Here is a 17,186-nt window from a genome sequence, read left to right as displayed (position 1 = left end):
TTCAATTCATCACAAACCATTTTGGTTTCTAAAGACCACACAGTCCTGATTTCCTCCTACTGTGTAGGCTGACCCTTTTCAATTTCCTTTCCTAAACTTGAATTTCTCTAGTTCTCTCTCTCGCTCATACACACAACACACACACACACACACACACACACACACACACACACACACAAACACACCCTTATCAAAGCCATTGGCATATCCTGTCAAACTGGTACTTCCTAGTCATTAGAATTACCCCTATTTTACAGATGAAGAAACTGAGCCACAGAAAAGTTATGTACTCGTCCAAAGTCACACAGTTAATCACAATTGCAGAAATGGGATGTGTACCCAGGTAGGCTAGCTTTAAGAGCTTTAAAATGGGAAATTTCCTCAATTCTAGACATCAGGGTTTCCCCTAAAATTGAGGTCTAATTTCAAGAGTACTTTTGATAAAGACAAAAATAACCATTTTCCAACCGTTTCTTCCAACTAGGCATTTCAGAAAGTAAATGTGCAACTAACACAAGACATAGCTTTGTAAACCAAAACATAGCTTTAACAGTCTGTAATAGAATTTCCCTTTCAGTTTGACAGCTTTTGTGTTTGTATACATAATTTTTTAAAATTAGAACTTTTTTGTTTTTCTCTTAATTCAAATGTATCATAATGTTTTCACCCATTATAATAAAATGCCCTCAGTAAAATTAAACTTGAATTTTTTTGGAAACCCTAAGGATTAGAAGTTAGAAATGTTGCCGTTTTAAAACTGCAAGCCAAGTTTTTCTGTTTCTCCGGAAATGGAGGACTGACCTCACTTTTAACACTGTTTTGACAAAACCACTCTTTGGTTTTGCAAAGATGAGGCTAAGATCCTACTCTGAAAAAGGAAATATTGAGAAAATGGAAAGCTAAAATTGCTCAGTAAGGAGGCAAGAAAACTAGACACTTGGTCTAATCTAAGCTGATCCAATCACTGTTCCAAGACTGACCTGAAGTCAATGGGAGACCCTCAAAATAAACTGGACACCCTTCATCATTTAATGTTATTTATCTTCTCAGAGAAAGAGATGAAATTGGCAGATTATTAGTGTCTATTCTTCTTCCATTAGAGCAATGCCTGTGTGTCTCTTTCCCAAATGATGCTCTACACTGAAGGATGAGGAAAAATCACCTCAAAATTGCTGGCCCAAAAACTTCTCTGAAGACGGGAGTTTTTATTAGAAAACAGATCTAAAAACAACAACAAAAACTTGCCCCTCATTTCCCAAACAAGGAAAGTCAGTCATGACAGGGCGACACTGTGGGCCCATTACGTCCGTCATAAGAATAAAATAAAATAAAATAAAAAAGTCCTAATTTGCTCCATTTGAAACAGTGCCCTGCCCTTAGACATTTGCTGCTAGCAAATTCCTCTGTGTCTGGCCCAACACTATTTAGAAGGTCCAGAACAATTAAAATAAAGAGTCTCATCTTTGGGACAGAGCTGGACAGCCACGTACAAACTCTGAAGTTTGTGCAAGACCAACAGGATGTTGCCCAAGGAATAAAGGGGGTTGAAACCCAGTGTGTGTTCTGTCCTCCAAGCCTGGGCATGCTTGCGTGACGCTGCTTCAGCCCAGAAGAAGGGGTGACTTTTTGTCATCTGCACAAAGACTGTGTGAGTGCTGAAGTAGCCAGGGGGCTTAGAAGCTGAATGCAGCCCAGCACACTGTCTTCTACGGAGAATCAAAAGACATTAAACCCCTTAATGAATCATTATCTCTTGGTATCCTAAAATTTCCAAATAATTGAGGATTAAAAGAACTAAAGTAAAGCTAAGACAAGAAAGTGGGCATTGTATCTAATTTTGGCAAACCCGCAAGACAGAGTGTATCAACACTCCTAGTGTTTTGGGTGTGTGTGTTTGGTTTTGCTTTTAATTCCATTCAGTCCCTAGGAAACATACGACTCTCCTCCAAGTCACCCTGCCCCAGTGATTCAGCCAAGGGTTTCTATAAACTGATCATCACATGAATTGTTTACTACGGCCAGCATTAATTACTGACAGGATGCTTGGAGGAGACAGGAAAAGGGTCGTGAACAACCAGTGGGAACTGGACATCAGCAGCAGCTGCCGTGGTACCCGGGCTGGAAGGGCCTCCCTGACCACAGCAGAATGGGGTGAGGACAGGAGATTCTTCTGTGTTGTTGTTGTTCATGCTTTATTATTAATTTACAATATTATTATATTATGGCCTGAATTGAGAGCTTAAATATGGTTAATAAGATTAATTTTTGCAAATACCCTATGAACATTTAAAGAATCTGTAATCTCTAAGTAAGTGTACTATATTAATTCTGTTACTTATATCTTTATTTGTGTTTTGCACATGTAGTCTGTCAAAAACGACTACTGTTTTTCAACTAATGGTGCTGGAACAACTGAATGTCCATATGCAAAAAGTGGACTCCAATTTATGCCTCATACCATATACAAAAATTAACTTAAAACAGATCATAGAACTTAGACGTTTAGAACTGTAAAGCATCTAGAGGAAAACAGATCTAGAAGATCTTTTTGCCCTTGGCTGGCTGGGCAAAGATTTCTTAGATATGACACCAAAAGCCTGATCCACTGAAGAAAAAACTGCTAATCTGCATTTTTATCAAAATTAAGAACCTCTCTTAGAAAAACTTTGTTAAGCCACACTAGGAGAAAATATTTTCTAATCACACATCTGATAAAGGATTTGAATCCAAAATACAAAAAAAAAACAAAAAACAAACAAAAAAAAAACCTCTTGAAATTCAGTAAGAAAAAACCTGTGATGGTTAATTTTATATATCAACTTGGCTAGGCCATGATACCCAGTTTTTGGTTAAACACCAGTCAAGATGCTGCTATGAAGATTTTTTTTTTTTTTAGATGAGATTAACATTTAAATCAGTAGACTGAATAAAACAGAATACTCTTCATAAGGTGGGTGGGCCTCGTCCAACCACTTGAAGGCCTTAAGAGAAAAGAGTGAGGTCCGCAAGGAAGAAGGAATTCTGCTTCCAGACTCTTTGGACTTGAGACTAAAACATTAGCTCTTCCCTGGTTCTCCAGTCTTCCTCCCTGACCTGAAGATTTTGGACTTGGCAGCCTCTACAATCATGAGAGCCAATTTCTTATATTGACCAATAGATTGATAGACAGACAGACATTCAGATAGATAGATACTAACACAGCCTATTGGTTCTCTCTCTGAAGAAACTTGATTAATACTGTGATGTAATTTTACGTGTCAGCTTGACTGGGATATGGGGTACCCAGATATTTGGCTAAACATTATTTCTGGGTATCGCTGTGAGGGTGTTTCTGGATGAGATTAGCATCTGAACTGGTAGCCGGAGTAAAGCAAGTTGCTGTCTCCAGTGTGGGTAGGCATCATGCAAGCCACTGAGGACCTGAATAAAATGAAGAAACAAAGGAAGACAACTGGCCCTCCGGCTGACCACTGAGCTGGGACACTGGTCTTTGCACTCAGAACGTACTGGGCCTTACATCATCAGTTCCCCTGGTTCCTGGATCTACAGACTCCAACTGGGGCTTACACCTAGGTTCCCCTGGTCCTCAAGACTTTGGGCCTGGACTAGAAATACATCACCAGCTTTCCTGGGCCTCCAGCTTTCAGATCACAGGACTTTTCAATCTCTCAAATATATATATAAAATAACTTGAACACAAATAAAAGATTTAAATAGGCATTTTATGAAAGAAGACACATAGTCATTAATAAACACACACAGGGAAAGATATTCAACATCTTTAGTCATTTACATTAAAGAATGAGATATCACTACTGCTGGTCTGAATGTTTCTGCCCCCTCAATATTCATGTGCTGAAATCCTGAAATCCTAACCCCCAGGTGATGGTATCAGAAGGTAGGGCCTTTGAGAAGTGCTTAGGTCTTGAGGGTAGAGACCTCATGAATGGGAAGGGTGCTCTCTTAAAAGAGACCCCAGAGAACTCAGTCACCCCTTCCACCCTGTAAACTTAGTGAAATTATTGTCATCTATGAACCAGGAAGCATGTCCTCACCGGAACCCAACCTTGCTGGAGCCTTGATCTTAGACTTTTCAGCCTCCAGAACTGTGAGAAATAAGTTTTTCTTGTTTATAAGCTACCAAGTATATGGTATTTTGTTATAGTAGTCCAAATACGTTAAGACAACCACACACTTATTAGAATGTTTAAAATTATAAAGACTCACCATAACAGACATTGGAAAGGATGTGAAGCAACTGGAACTCTCTTACAAAGCTGGTGGGAATGTAAAATGAAACGGTAACTCTGAACAACAGTTTGGCAGTTTCTTGAAATATTAAACATACACTGATCATGTGACCCAGCCATTCCATTCCTAGGTATTCACCCAAGAGAAACAAATGCATCTGTCCATACATACAAAGACCTGTTCATGAATGTTTATAGCATCTTTATTTGTAATAGCCCAAAACTGAAAACCACCAAAGGTCCATCATAAGGTGAATGGGATAAACAAGCTGTTGTGTATCCATACAATGACATACCATCTATCAATAAAAAGGAATGAATTGTTGACACATGCAACAACATGGATGGGTCACAATAATCTGAGTGAAAGAAAACATACCCAAAGAATAAAAGTACATTATTATATGAGTTAATTTATTTAAAACTCCAGAAGATGCAAACTAATCTATAGTGCCAGAATGCAGAACAGAGGTTGACTAGGTTTGGAGGACCAGCAAGGGAGTGGAAGGAGAAATCATACATTATAAAGAAAGGAGAAAACTTGGAGGGATAGACGTTCATTGTCTTGACTGTAGTAGATTTCACAGGTATAGACATGGATCAAAATCTATGAAATTACATGCTTTGTGCAGTTGTATGTCAATTATACTTCAATAAGGCTGTTTACAAAAAAACCTTCTACTATATTTCAATTATTTCTTCCATGGCCAACAGTTTTTGCCTTATATATTTCAGGATTATATTATTTAGTGTCCAAAGTTTCATGACTAAAATGTTTTCATTGGGAATTATACCTTTATTTCCCTAAGAAAAAAATTATCCTCTCTACAAATCACCTTTCCTTAAATTTTATTTAGGCTGGAATTAATGTAATAGCCCCTCTCTTTAGTGCTTGCATTTTTCTCCCTTTGGCCTGGCCTCTCCATGAGATAGATGACATTGGGCAAGATGATAAGTATTACTTAGCTGCCTCAAGGGTTGACATGAGGATTAAATGAGTTAATATTTGTTAAACTATTTAAAACAAGGTTATTCAGTCTTGGCACTGTTTACATTCTGGGTCAGATCGTTCTCTGCTGGGAAGGCTGTTCTGCGCAGTTTAGCGAGTTTGGCAGAATCCCTGCTCTCTCCCCACCAGATGCTAGTAGCAGCCCAGTTGTGATGACCAAAAATGTCTCAAAAGATTTCCCAATGTCCCCTGGGGGACAAAATCACCCCGAGCTGAGAACCACTAACTTAAAGCAATGCCTGGCATATAATACAGGCTATGTATGTATTTGTTAAATTGTTCTGTGGCTTTGCCTAAGGCCTTCCTCCTTTCCAAGGCCCCAGACCACCACACTATGGAAGAGCCCAGCTGTATCAGTCAGAAGCCCCACTGCCCATACACTGCTACTTGATGCGGCCATATTTACACAGGGGTCCTTCGGTTTAACCGCTTTAGATGCTATCGATTCATATCACAGTGTTTACTTTTTGTCCCACAGCCCTCACCCCACCTCTAGCCCTCACCCCTCTAAGTAAGGGCTGTCAGTGGACTTCTTCCATAATCTCCCCTCCTCCTTTCATGTGAAACTGGTGATTTTTTTAAAAAAGCAATATTGCAGGCCAGTTCCAGTGTTTTCTTTCAACTTGGCTCCTCCTGTGTTACAGCAGATGGTCTCTGTGGCATGTGGACGTCTTTCTTCGCCATTTCCAGGGTCCTTTAGGAGTTGTTCTATTTGGGGGTCATCTTAAGGCAGTTTGGGGAATGTGGGGAAGCCTGTGCTGAGGCTCACCTAGTTCCTAGACCACTATTCTACATAGATCTCCTTTAAAAAAAAAAAAAAAGACCTCTTTATGTATCAAAAAGAAAGATTAGCTTTTCTCAAAAATGTGGAACAGATTGGATTTTAGTAGAAAAACAATGTGCTTAGAAACTCTTGGTAGAGGTTAAACACGTTTTTAAAAACTCCTGCAATTTTCTTTTGCCGTCTCAATATAAAAATAGTAGCAGTTCACAGATTTGTCAATAAGTTAAATTTCTGAAGCTCTGACCTTTGCCAAATGTCAATGTTATTCTTTCACTATAGATAAAAGAGATGTTTTCCCTTGGATTGTCTGATGAAGAGTGCACGGTGTATTTATGAAGTCACTTGAGATGAAACTTTGTCAAGGAGTCAGAAGGTCACATTGTCTTGACATGCTTAAATTCGAAGTCACTATTGTATCGTAAGGAAGGTTATATTTCAGAGTTATCTATTATCTGGAAGCTGTCTGAATAGATGTGATATTCAATGACTTACAGAACTGGAGAGGATCAGCACTCACATTCTTCAGCCTCCACCTCAATTTTGCAATCTGGGCTACGTTATCTCTGCCAAATGATCATCTTCTCCCTGCAGTGAAGGAAGACTAAACTGCTCTACATGAAATAAGAAGAAAAATGTGGGGATATTTGCTTCGGAAGAAAGGGGAAAAAAAGAAGGTAAAAAGAAAAAGTTGAAATTAAAAAGCAAATACCAAATGTGGGGGGTGGGGTTGCAACAAGGGATGATATCAACATAAGTACATATATAAGTTTTAAAAATTAATTTTTAAAAAATTGCCCCTACAATACAAAAATTAGTAAAGGACATGAACAATTCACATAGAATGACAACTGGACAGTGTATGGATAAAGTTAAACCTTACTTACAAAGAATAAAATATAACTGGAAATATATATATTTCAAATTGCCAAAAATTATTTTAGAAAGATATTATCCAATACTCACCAAGGGACAAGGAAGCGGGCACTCCCATACATTGCAAGGGGTAATCTAAACTGATACTAAACAATACATTAAAACAGAAAAAAATCATAGTCTATTCTGTAATATCATTATGATTACAGCACTAAGAAACCTCAGATTAACAAAAAATAGAGATATTAAAATCAAAGCTATAACGGGGAAACGGGGAAATAAAGTAGAAAGTTTCAAAATTGCCAATACCAAAGTTATTTTCACTGCTAATACAATCCAACTGAGAGTTTGGAAAAAAAAACCCTAATAATAGTTTTATTCATTAAGTATTTAATTAAGAGTTTATTCAAGAAATGGAAAGATGATTTACTATCAGAAGGTCTATAAATGTATTTCACCACAGCAATGGAGTAAAGAAAGCACATTATCTCAAAAGACATAGGAAAGACATTTGATAAAGTTCAACATTCAATTATAATTTTTTTCTAAAAAGAAAAACAAGGCTAGAACAGAACTTATTTAACTTTTTGAAGGCTATATATTAATTCCCTGTAGCAAGCATCTTAAAATGGAAAACATTTTGACGCATTTCTTTTTGTGTCAATAACAAGTTAAAAATGCCACCACCACAGATACTGTTCAACATAGTATAGGATATTCTGGCCAATGTAATTAGACAGGAAAAAGAAATAACAGGCAAAAACAATAAGAAAGAGATTGTTATGTAAATTTACAATCCACATAGAAAATCCAGGATAGTCACCATCCAATTAAAAGACTTTATAAGAAATTAAGACATAGTACAAAACCACAGTTTATTAAAAAAAAAAAATGGCATAGGATCAGACAAAAACCAATGGACTAAAATTAAAAACTGTGTATGAAAACGTGGTGTGTGACGGAGGTAAGTGGAAAAGGATGGATTATTTAGCAAATAGTGATGGAAAACTGGTACACTCTACAGAAAAAATTAAATTGGATCCTTACCTCACACAGTCTCCAGATGTGGACTCCAGATGTATTAGAAACCAAAACATAAAAAGCAAAATTAAAATATAAAGCTAATAAAAGATTATATAGGAGAATGTCTTCATGATCTTGATGAAGAGAATTTCTTACACAATAGTCTCAAAGAACAAGCCTTGAGAAGGAAAAGTGACAGACGTTACAATAACAAAATCAAAGGTCCCTAGTCAAAAAAGAAAGCCACCACGCACAAAGTCGGCAGATGGATAACAGACTGGGAGTAAATCATTGAAAATAAAATAATTAAGACAAAAAAAAAAAATCCCATAGAAACATGGACAAAGGATAGGAATAGGCAATTTACAAAACAAACTGCAATACATGTGAAGACATGCTCAAACCCACTCAGTCAGAGGAATGCAAGTTAAGTAAGGAAATAATATTTTATACACGTAAAAATGGCAAAATTACAAATTCATATAATTCCAATTACTGACAAAGATCTAGGGAAATGGTAAAATTGCATTTCTGGTCACAATTAAAACTGTTGCAGCCATCACAAATGCTGCCAGTACTTAGAGAAATTAAGTACAGGGTAACCAGTGACCCAGAAATCCTACTCCTGGCTCTGTAGCACAGACAGCTCTTGCCCAGGCCCGTAAGGACACATATACCAAGCTATTCATAGGCAGTAATGGTTGTGGTACCAATAAGTAAAATGAGGAATTTGCATATAAATACTTTCAAAAGTGAGACTTAGGAAGCTATGTGTCCACTTAGTGATGTGTCCAATCTCATAAACAAAGTAGGGCTTAAAAAAGATATAAAATGTGTTGTATCACAATACCATTTATGTCAAGTAAAACACATAAATACAATATCATGACCATTAAGAAAAAGGTAGAATGATGGAACATACATTCAATAAAACAGGGATGGGGGATGGAAATGGACACAGAAATGGAGAAACTAATATATAAAACAAGATGGCTTTTGGGGAACGGGAGGGAGGGAGGAATGGATAGATGGAGCACAGGGGATTTTTAGGGCGATGAAATTATTCTGTCCGGTACTATAGTGGGGGCTACATGTCACATGCATTTGTCAAAGCCCACAGAATGTACAACATCAAGAGTGAACCCTAATGTAAACTATGGAATTTGGTTGATAATAACGTGTCCATGTTGGTTCATCAATTGTACCAAATATGCTGCACTGATGAGGGATGATGAGGGTAGGGGAGTATATATGTGTGGGTAGGGAGGGCTATGTGGGAACTCTATATTTTCTGCTCAATTCTGCTGTAAACCTGGAACTGCTCTAAAAAAATAGTCTATTAAAAAAAGAAAAAGAGGGATTTTGCACTGACCAATAAAAATGCACTGGGAATTAACTGAGGAGTGGAATTCAGTAAATGGAATGTGTGGAATTTAATTCAGTAAATGTGGGACCCAAAAAAGAAAGTAAATAATTTTTGATAAAATCGGAGAAAAAAACAAACCTCATAAGCCTTTAAATGTATATATTCATGAACTTTCTCAAGTTCTATTACTGTTGGCCTTGAACTAACAATTCTGGTAGCAATTCATCCCCACTAAAAGTAAACAAAAGAACAATAAAAAAATTTAATTTAATTTAAAAAAAACCTAAGTGGCCAGCCATTCAAATAAAAAGTAAGTATGTTCCTATGAGTTGCTCAACAGCTATTTTCCTACTGGACCCTGTGTTACATCCAAAACACGACCACTTTGTAACAAATAGAGGTCCATGTAATGAGACTGTTTCGCACCGTAATCCCTAATTGATCCATCATTTTATATCCGTTTCACTTTATGAAAACATGTACGCATCATGGGTAACCCCAGAACTCCAGCCTTCTGGGTCCATCTTTGTCGTTAAGACCTAATGAAAAGAAATCAAGCCTCTTCTTTTACGATAGGAAGTTCAAGTCCCTCCTGAATGTTTGAGGGTTCCTGTGAGGGACTTCTGTGTCTCGGTTGTTGTCACTTGTCGCCTTTCACTGGTGACTGCTATTCTGCAGCTGCTTTCTGAGAACCACTGACTACAAATTACTATTATTGTTACTATGATTATTTATTACTACAGCTTGACCTGCTCCACTTTTTCAACTTTGCTTTGCTAACTGATGTGGATGCTAGACAGCAGGAACTTAATAAATTTCACTTAAAGTTATAAATTATAACACATGAAAAGAAAATCTAAAATTATGGATCAGTCATCACAGCTCCTACAGTTCATCAACCAACAGAACTCCCTTTGGCCATTTCTTTCTCCTTACATTCTCCTGGAGTATCTATTCAGCTGAGTCCTTTCTTCTGCCTTCCACTCTTTACCAGCCCGAGGAGATTACTAGGGAAAAAAAAATTATTTGACTTCAGAATAACTCTCTGGATTCCCTTCCTCCCTTCCTCCAGAAGGTAGGGCTTCGTGGGCTGCATTTAGCAACTAGTTTCAAAGAATTCTGAGAATAGAAACGGAAATGGTAAAAAAAAAAAAAAAAAAAATCAAACCTAAGTCTCATCCACTCACTAGATACAACTGTAAATTGTATGTGGGAAATACAGAATGGGGAAACACAGGCATTTGCTGTATGATAATATTAAGAAATCACTGTTAAAATGTTTAGGTATTAGTAATCATATCATGGTTACTGTTTTAATTTTTTTAAGAGTCCTTATAGAGATACATACTGAAGTATTTACAGAAGAAATGGCACGCAGTTTGGAGACTAGTACAGAATAATCTCTGAGGGGAGAGACCAGATGGAAATAAAAATGACACAAGAGCAAAGCGAACTGTTCAAGCTGAAGGGAAATCTGTGGGGCTTCATTATACTAGCCTCTTAACTTGTACATATGTCTAAAACTTTCTATAAAAAAATTTAAATAAATTTCTGTCAAGATGTACCCTCCTTCACTGAGAACCATTTACATCTTTAAACAGATTACTTTGCATACCCATTTGACTTGTTCTGATCGCTTTATCTACATTATTAAAAAATACAAGAATGTATTATAATCATATAACCTAAGAGGCATTCTGACAACCTTACTAAAGCGGAAGTCTGTTCAAAGATGATCTGCTGTCACCTCTGACACAATCTGCTACCGACTTTAAATATTTATGGTAGGGGAAGTACATTTCAAAGTCAGCCTCCCTGAGCAGCCTGCTACATATATAAACACAAAGGAAAAAGGACGGGCATGAATATATTAACGGCGGTCTTCTCTGTGCAGGGTGGTTATTTTCTACAACACTCACCTGTTATTTTATAATAAGAAAAAAACTGACCTATAAAACAAAAACATACAAAACAAAAAAGAAAGATTGTGTCAAAAGAAGATAATAAGAAAGGAAGCGTGAAAAAAAGGCAAACCAGTGACCTAAAAATACACATATATCCAGTCCTATTCTAAAAAGATCTAAAAAGTTTTCTTCATTGTGAAGCAAAGATATTTCATCATCAAGCCTCAACTGGATCCATATAGAATATTCAAGACCTTCTTGATCCTATTGTAAATTTACTGAGTAGGCTTCTGATTACAAACTCATTTTCCTGATGCTCTGATGCGGGGAAAAGGGCTGCCCCATATAGCACACGTTAATATGGTATTTTAGTCATTAGAAAAGGAAACCCCCGTGTAAACTGATCAGCATTCAGAATTACACAGCAGTCCCTGTGTGTCTGTTGGAATAAGTTCCTCTTTAAGGGACTGGTCTACTGCTGATGCACTGATGGAATCAAATTTCTGGGCAAGTAACATGGAACCTACAATTTGGCCACCCAACTAGGAGCTTGTTCTGGAGTCTCTGAATTGATCAGTTGACCGTTATCGCCAGTGATACCCACCTCTCACTCATGATCACCCTCTTGTAGTCTGCAATAAGAATTTGCTATAAAAATCTTATACTCATTGACTCATTCATTGAGTACTTACTAGGGCCCTATTAAAAAGAGCCTAGTGTGCCTTCCCCCTTAGCTCACTAAGCTCCATCCACGTTGACCTTGACAGGTCCAGAATACACCAAGTTCTTTGCTACCTCAAGGATATAGTTTTCTGTGCCTCCTTCCCGTCTATCTAGACTAGACTAAAATGCTACCTGATTAAGGCAACCCACACTCTAATTAAAGTAGCCCTTCCTGCTCCCCAGTGCCCTCCACCATTTGTCTTTACCACAGCACCTTTTTTAAATAGCACAGTTATTTTTTCTACTTCTGTATTATCTGGTTAGCGCACTAGAACAAAAACTCTTTGAGAGCAGGGATGTGTCTAAGTCTTAGCTGGACCCCCAATTTTTAAAACAATACTCAGCACAAATCAGAATCTCCAATAAATATGTATGGAAAAAATAAGTGAAAAGTTAATTCTTACTCATAAAATTGTTATTTTCTCACTGTCAACTAAATAATACCTTATTTCTCCAGAAATAATGGAAACGTGCTATCACATTTAAGTAGTCTAAGTCATCCATTTTCAGAGAAGAAAATCCCACAGCAGTGACCATTCCCTCATGTAATTTTAGAACTGTTTTTATCAGAAGTTTATGACACTCCATTCCCAAGGGTCTTCTAGTAACTCAGTATTTGTCATGTTTTTCTCAAAAACCGGTATTAACCACAGGAAACCTTTATCTATATTCTTCAAACCTAAACTAGATTTAGGATTTGATTCACATGAAAGCACTTTAAAATTTTTCAGGCTGTATCTGAAATGCTGAAAGAATTTTAAAACTCAGACCTGTCCCCTCAGCTTCCCACCCATCCTCAGGAAGCCAGTATTTTTGAACATCAAAGACTTTGTAGCTGAAGGTCACACAAAAACAATTTCAAAATGTCAAAACTGGAAAAACAAAGTTTCAAGTAACCAAGGAATTCCCAGCATTCCTAGAACCACTTGGAAAAGCTGTACAAGGCCAGCAGGAGTGTAGAACTCAAGAGCAAAGTGTCTCCCTTTGATGCTCTGATCATTAACACACTGCACAATTTCATCACAACTCGACCACTACAAGGCTTTTCGGATATCTTCCAAGTCCTTTCATTTAATAACTTGCAAAAAAGAATAATTTGGGTAGCACGGAACGTAAATTCTCTCTCCTCTACTCCTCCAGGGGAGTGTTTTGGCCTCAAGTCCCAGACACACATACACCAGCGATTCCGAACCTCCAATCTGAGGACTGATAAAGGCCCTGGATGAGTTGGTATGTTTTTTAATCAGTCCAAAGCACAATTTAAAAAGGAGTAATAATGACAAGTTGGATTTTTCACAAACCTATGTGTATTCAATTTAAAGTACCTGTCCTTTATTCTGAAATTATGTCCTTTTTTTGTGTGTTTCAAAATGTCTTTTAGGTGCAAAGAGACGGTATTTTTAACATCCTTACTTAGGAAAATAAAAGTTGGCAATCTCTATACAGTATCCAAATGATGTAAAATTGTTGCTATTTATAAAACCCGCACACAGCCAACGCTGTGTGAAACAAATGCCGAGGAGGGAACAAGGTTTTCTAGTCAAGAGCTGGCCTTGGAGCATGTAAAGCCAGCCCCATTTCTGGAAGCCTATACTTATCAGAACTCATTAGAATAGGAACAATCTTTGCTCCCTGTTCCAGTCCAGGGAGGGCTAGGAATCCTCTTCACAGAGTCCCAAACATCTGTCCTATTTTTCAGTTCTCTTAAAATTGTTTTCTGCTAGTTGTTAAGTATGAACATAAAATGGGCTGTCAGTCAACCTATTTCACAAAAGACCGTGAAAGGCTAAGAAAGTAGAAGGACGTGAAGGAACCTCTGGAAATGGTAGAGAAGAGCGTGTGTACAGGAAAAATACGTGAATGATTTGGACAGAACACAACCAGGACAAGCGAAAATGCAAAACGGTACACAGTCTCTGATTTAACAAAGAATTTCATTGCTCAAGATAAAGTGTGAGCTGGTGAGATGGAATGCAAAGTGGAGAAGTTTTTCCACAGAAACAAAACAGGACCGGGTTCCAGGGCAGCCTAGACTGGCCATTAACCTAGATTATCCAAGAAGTACGCCTAACTCAGAATTCAGAAACATCTCTCCTCCAACTCCTGTGGCTAAATTTGGAGTGAAAGAGGAGGCTGGAGGTTCCTTGGGGATATTAATTTGTTAAATTTCCTTTGTCTCTAAACAAAGCCAGCAGTTCCTCATACCACTCTGAGGCTGCAGAACAGAAAACTCCGCCCTAAACTGCCCACTTCCTGCTACTCCAAATCAGGAAACAATGGGAAATTACTCCTCCCAAGGGCACAAGCCAGGGTCCCAGAGGCAGCTCCTCCAAGCTGGCTCCCATTCCACCTTAGTCCCAGGGCAGGGTCATTCTGAAAACAAGTCATGGTCAATTGCGCATCTTCTTCTATGGTGAAATATACATGACATTAAGTGTTCCATTTTTGCCATTTTCAAGTGTACCGTCTGGTGGCATTAAGTCCATTTACATCATTGCACAACCCCAATTCGGCAGCTTACCCTGGGTCCCCAAGGATTCTGCAGGCTGTGGGTTTTCACCTGCGCAAGAATGTCTTTTTGCTCCACGCTCCCCAACCTTCCCATTTTTCTAGGGCTCATTCCTAATGACAGTCTTGTTTACTGTACCACAGAATACCAGTGAATACCACTATAACCAGGTGCAAAACCCAAGTGATAAAATTATCCTGAAGCCTAAGGGAAGTCTCAGATCCTACGCATTCCATTTGGCAAGTCAATTGCGAACACAACTACTGCATCCCCTGCATACTAATGAAGACTTATAATTCCTTTTTTTCTGCAGACTATTTAACATGTATATTAACTTTATTATCTGACATATAGAAATGATGTATTTAAAATGTACAATTTAATGATTCTATATATGTGTGTGTGTGTGTGTATATATATATATAGTGGGGAAAAAAACGACCATCAAACTAAGTAACTTACCCATCACCTCTACATCGTTACCCGTGTGTGTGTGTGTGTGTGTGTGTGTGTGTTGATTTAAGATCTATTCTCTTAGAAAATTTCAAGTATTCCTCTACTCAACAGAAAATTCTCAACTAGGGAGGAACTCTTCATTTATATTACCACCATGGCAATGGCTTTATCAGGAGACACATTAAGGGCGGGGGGCAGGCAGGGGTCAAAATGTAAAAAAACAAAAAGAAGCTACATAAAATTAAAGGCTTTGCTCAAATAACTGAAACTCAATTTTCACAGTAGATATACAGCGTATATCCAGAGATATACAGTATAATGTCTTTTGCTTCATCAACAAATACAGAACATAACAGCTTTTGAATCAACCTGCTACGCCCGGCTCATCCCAGCAACAACCCATTTTCCGCTACCCTTGCTGTGTATTAATTCTTCAGGACAGGGCGTCTGAGTGTCCCTAGGACTATCATGCACAATCAAAAGGCAACCAATCTGTCAAAACTTATTTAATGACTAAACTGCAGTTGACCACGATGACTAGTTCTTCCTGATTTTTAATTTAAGGCTTACACATACAAGAACAGCAGCACTGCCAAAGAAAACTATCAGTTTCCCCATGGATGTCGGCTGGCTTATTAATAAAGGGATATAGTGTAAATGAGAAAACACAGGTATCCCAGGCTCTACTCTCATCTCCTGTGGCTAAGCTGCCGGTAAAAGGGGTCTTTCTTGCCCACATACCCAGTACAATGGCTGGATTATCATGGGCACTCGAGGAATACTGACAGGAGACTGTCACCACAATACCAACTCATTCACCTCATGAGTTTGATGTAAGAGAAATACACCTGGATGATCCTGCGAACAGAGCTTGCAGGGTAATTACAGCACAGACAGAAGAACCGCCAAACGAGGCGCCCCAGCAGCTCTGGGGTGGCAAGCTAACCGGACATACTCATCATTGTTAAGGCTGTCGTTCCGTTTAAACCCATCTGCAGTGCAGTTCGTTTCACAGGAATTACTCCACAGCTTCAGGAATTTCCTGCACAATCACAGTTACCAGCCCTACAAATGTCAATTTCTTCTTTTTAAGCAGACTCACAAATAATGAGCCAATCACCGAACCATCAGCATCACATGTCTTCATACAGACCTGCCTCAAACCAGACGTGCTTGTCTCACAGGCTGCCAGTTATTTTACTGAAAATTAACACATGCTCCGTTAGGGGAAAACAGAGTTCTGCTACATAATGAAGGCACGGAACAGAGGATTAACTCAGTAAGCTGGCCATTCATGTGACGGAAGATTTTAAATGAACACCAGGAGTTCAGATTCTTAAGAAAACTAAATGGTAGGGCTCAGATAACTGGATGAAGAAACGGGGCAGCTGTGTGGGAGAAACCCCACAGTATTAACAGTAGTGCCTACTCCTTCTGAAACCTCTTTCTCGAGCCTAGAGTTTTCCTGTTTATTCTTGCATTAGAATTTATAACACTCCTGAGAGGCAAGGAAGGACACAGACAACCTTACCAAATTTTAGTTAGGAGCACTAAGCCAAGAGAGGTCTGTAACAGACTTCAGCATCACAGTCATGGGCATTAAGCGAACACTGATTTAAGATGATGGCCCAGCCACCGTAGCACCCCTTCCCAGAGATGCTGGCCTGCATCAGTCCATCACCATTACGCATTAACTATCACGACAGGGTGCTCACTAGGTACCATGCACTGAACTCAGGACTATGTGTAGTATTTAATTTAATCCTGACAATTCTTTGAGTTCAGATACCACCATTCTCATTTTATAGACAAGGAAACTGAGGCTTTATAGACAAGTGAACCTGCCAGAGGCACTGAGTACGTCACACAGCTCAGATATGAACCCAGAGTTTGACTCAAGAGCCCTATTTTTAACCACTACAAAGTCCTGACTTCCAACCCAATGAAGTTGATACATGAGCTACAATCCATGCCATTCTGAACAGTGGAAAAAACACTGGTCAGGAAAGTCAGCAGACTTAACGTTTTCATCAACTCACACTTCCTAGGCTTGTGCATCTGAGTCTCAATTTACTCATTTAGAAAAAGTTCCACTCAAGCCTCTCTGCACTCGTGGGTTGCTGTGTAGATAAAACAACTTAGCAAATGAAGTTACGAGGTAATTCCCATCTACAGTTCAGTAATTTCTGTCTGACATCAGGATCACACTGCTATGTTCATATAATGGCCCCATTATCAAGTTAAAGTGGAATCCGAGATCACCACAGAAGGCCGTTAGCCCAGGGGTTC

The sequence above is a fragment of the Camelus dromedarius genome, chromosome 34 (assembly GCF_036321535.1).
Source record: "Camelus dromedarius isolate mCamDro1 chromosome 34, mCamDro1.pat, whole genome shotgun sequence".
NCBI classification, from domain to species: Eukaryota; Metazoa; Chordata; class Mammalia; order Artiodactyla; family Camelidae; genus Camelus; species Camelus dromedarius.
Note: the sequence above shows the minus strand (reverse complement) of the source record.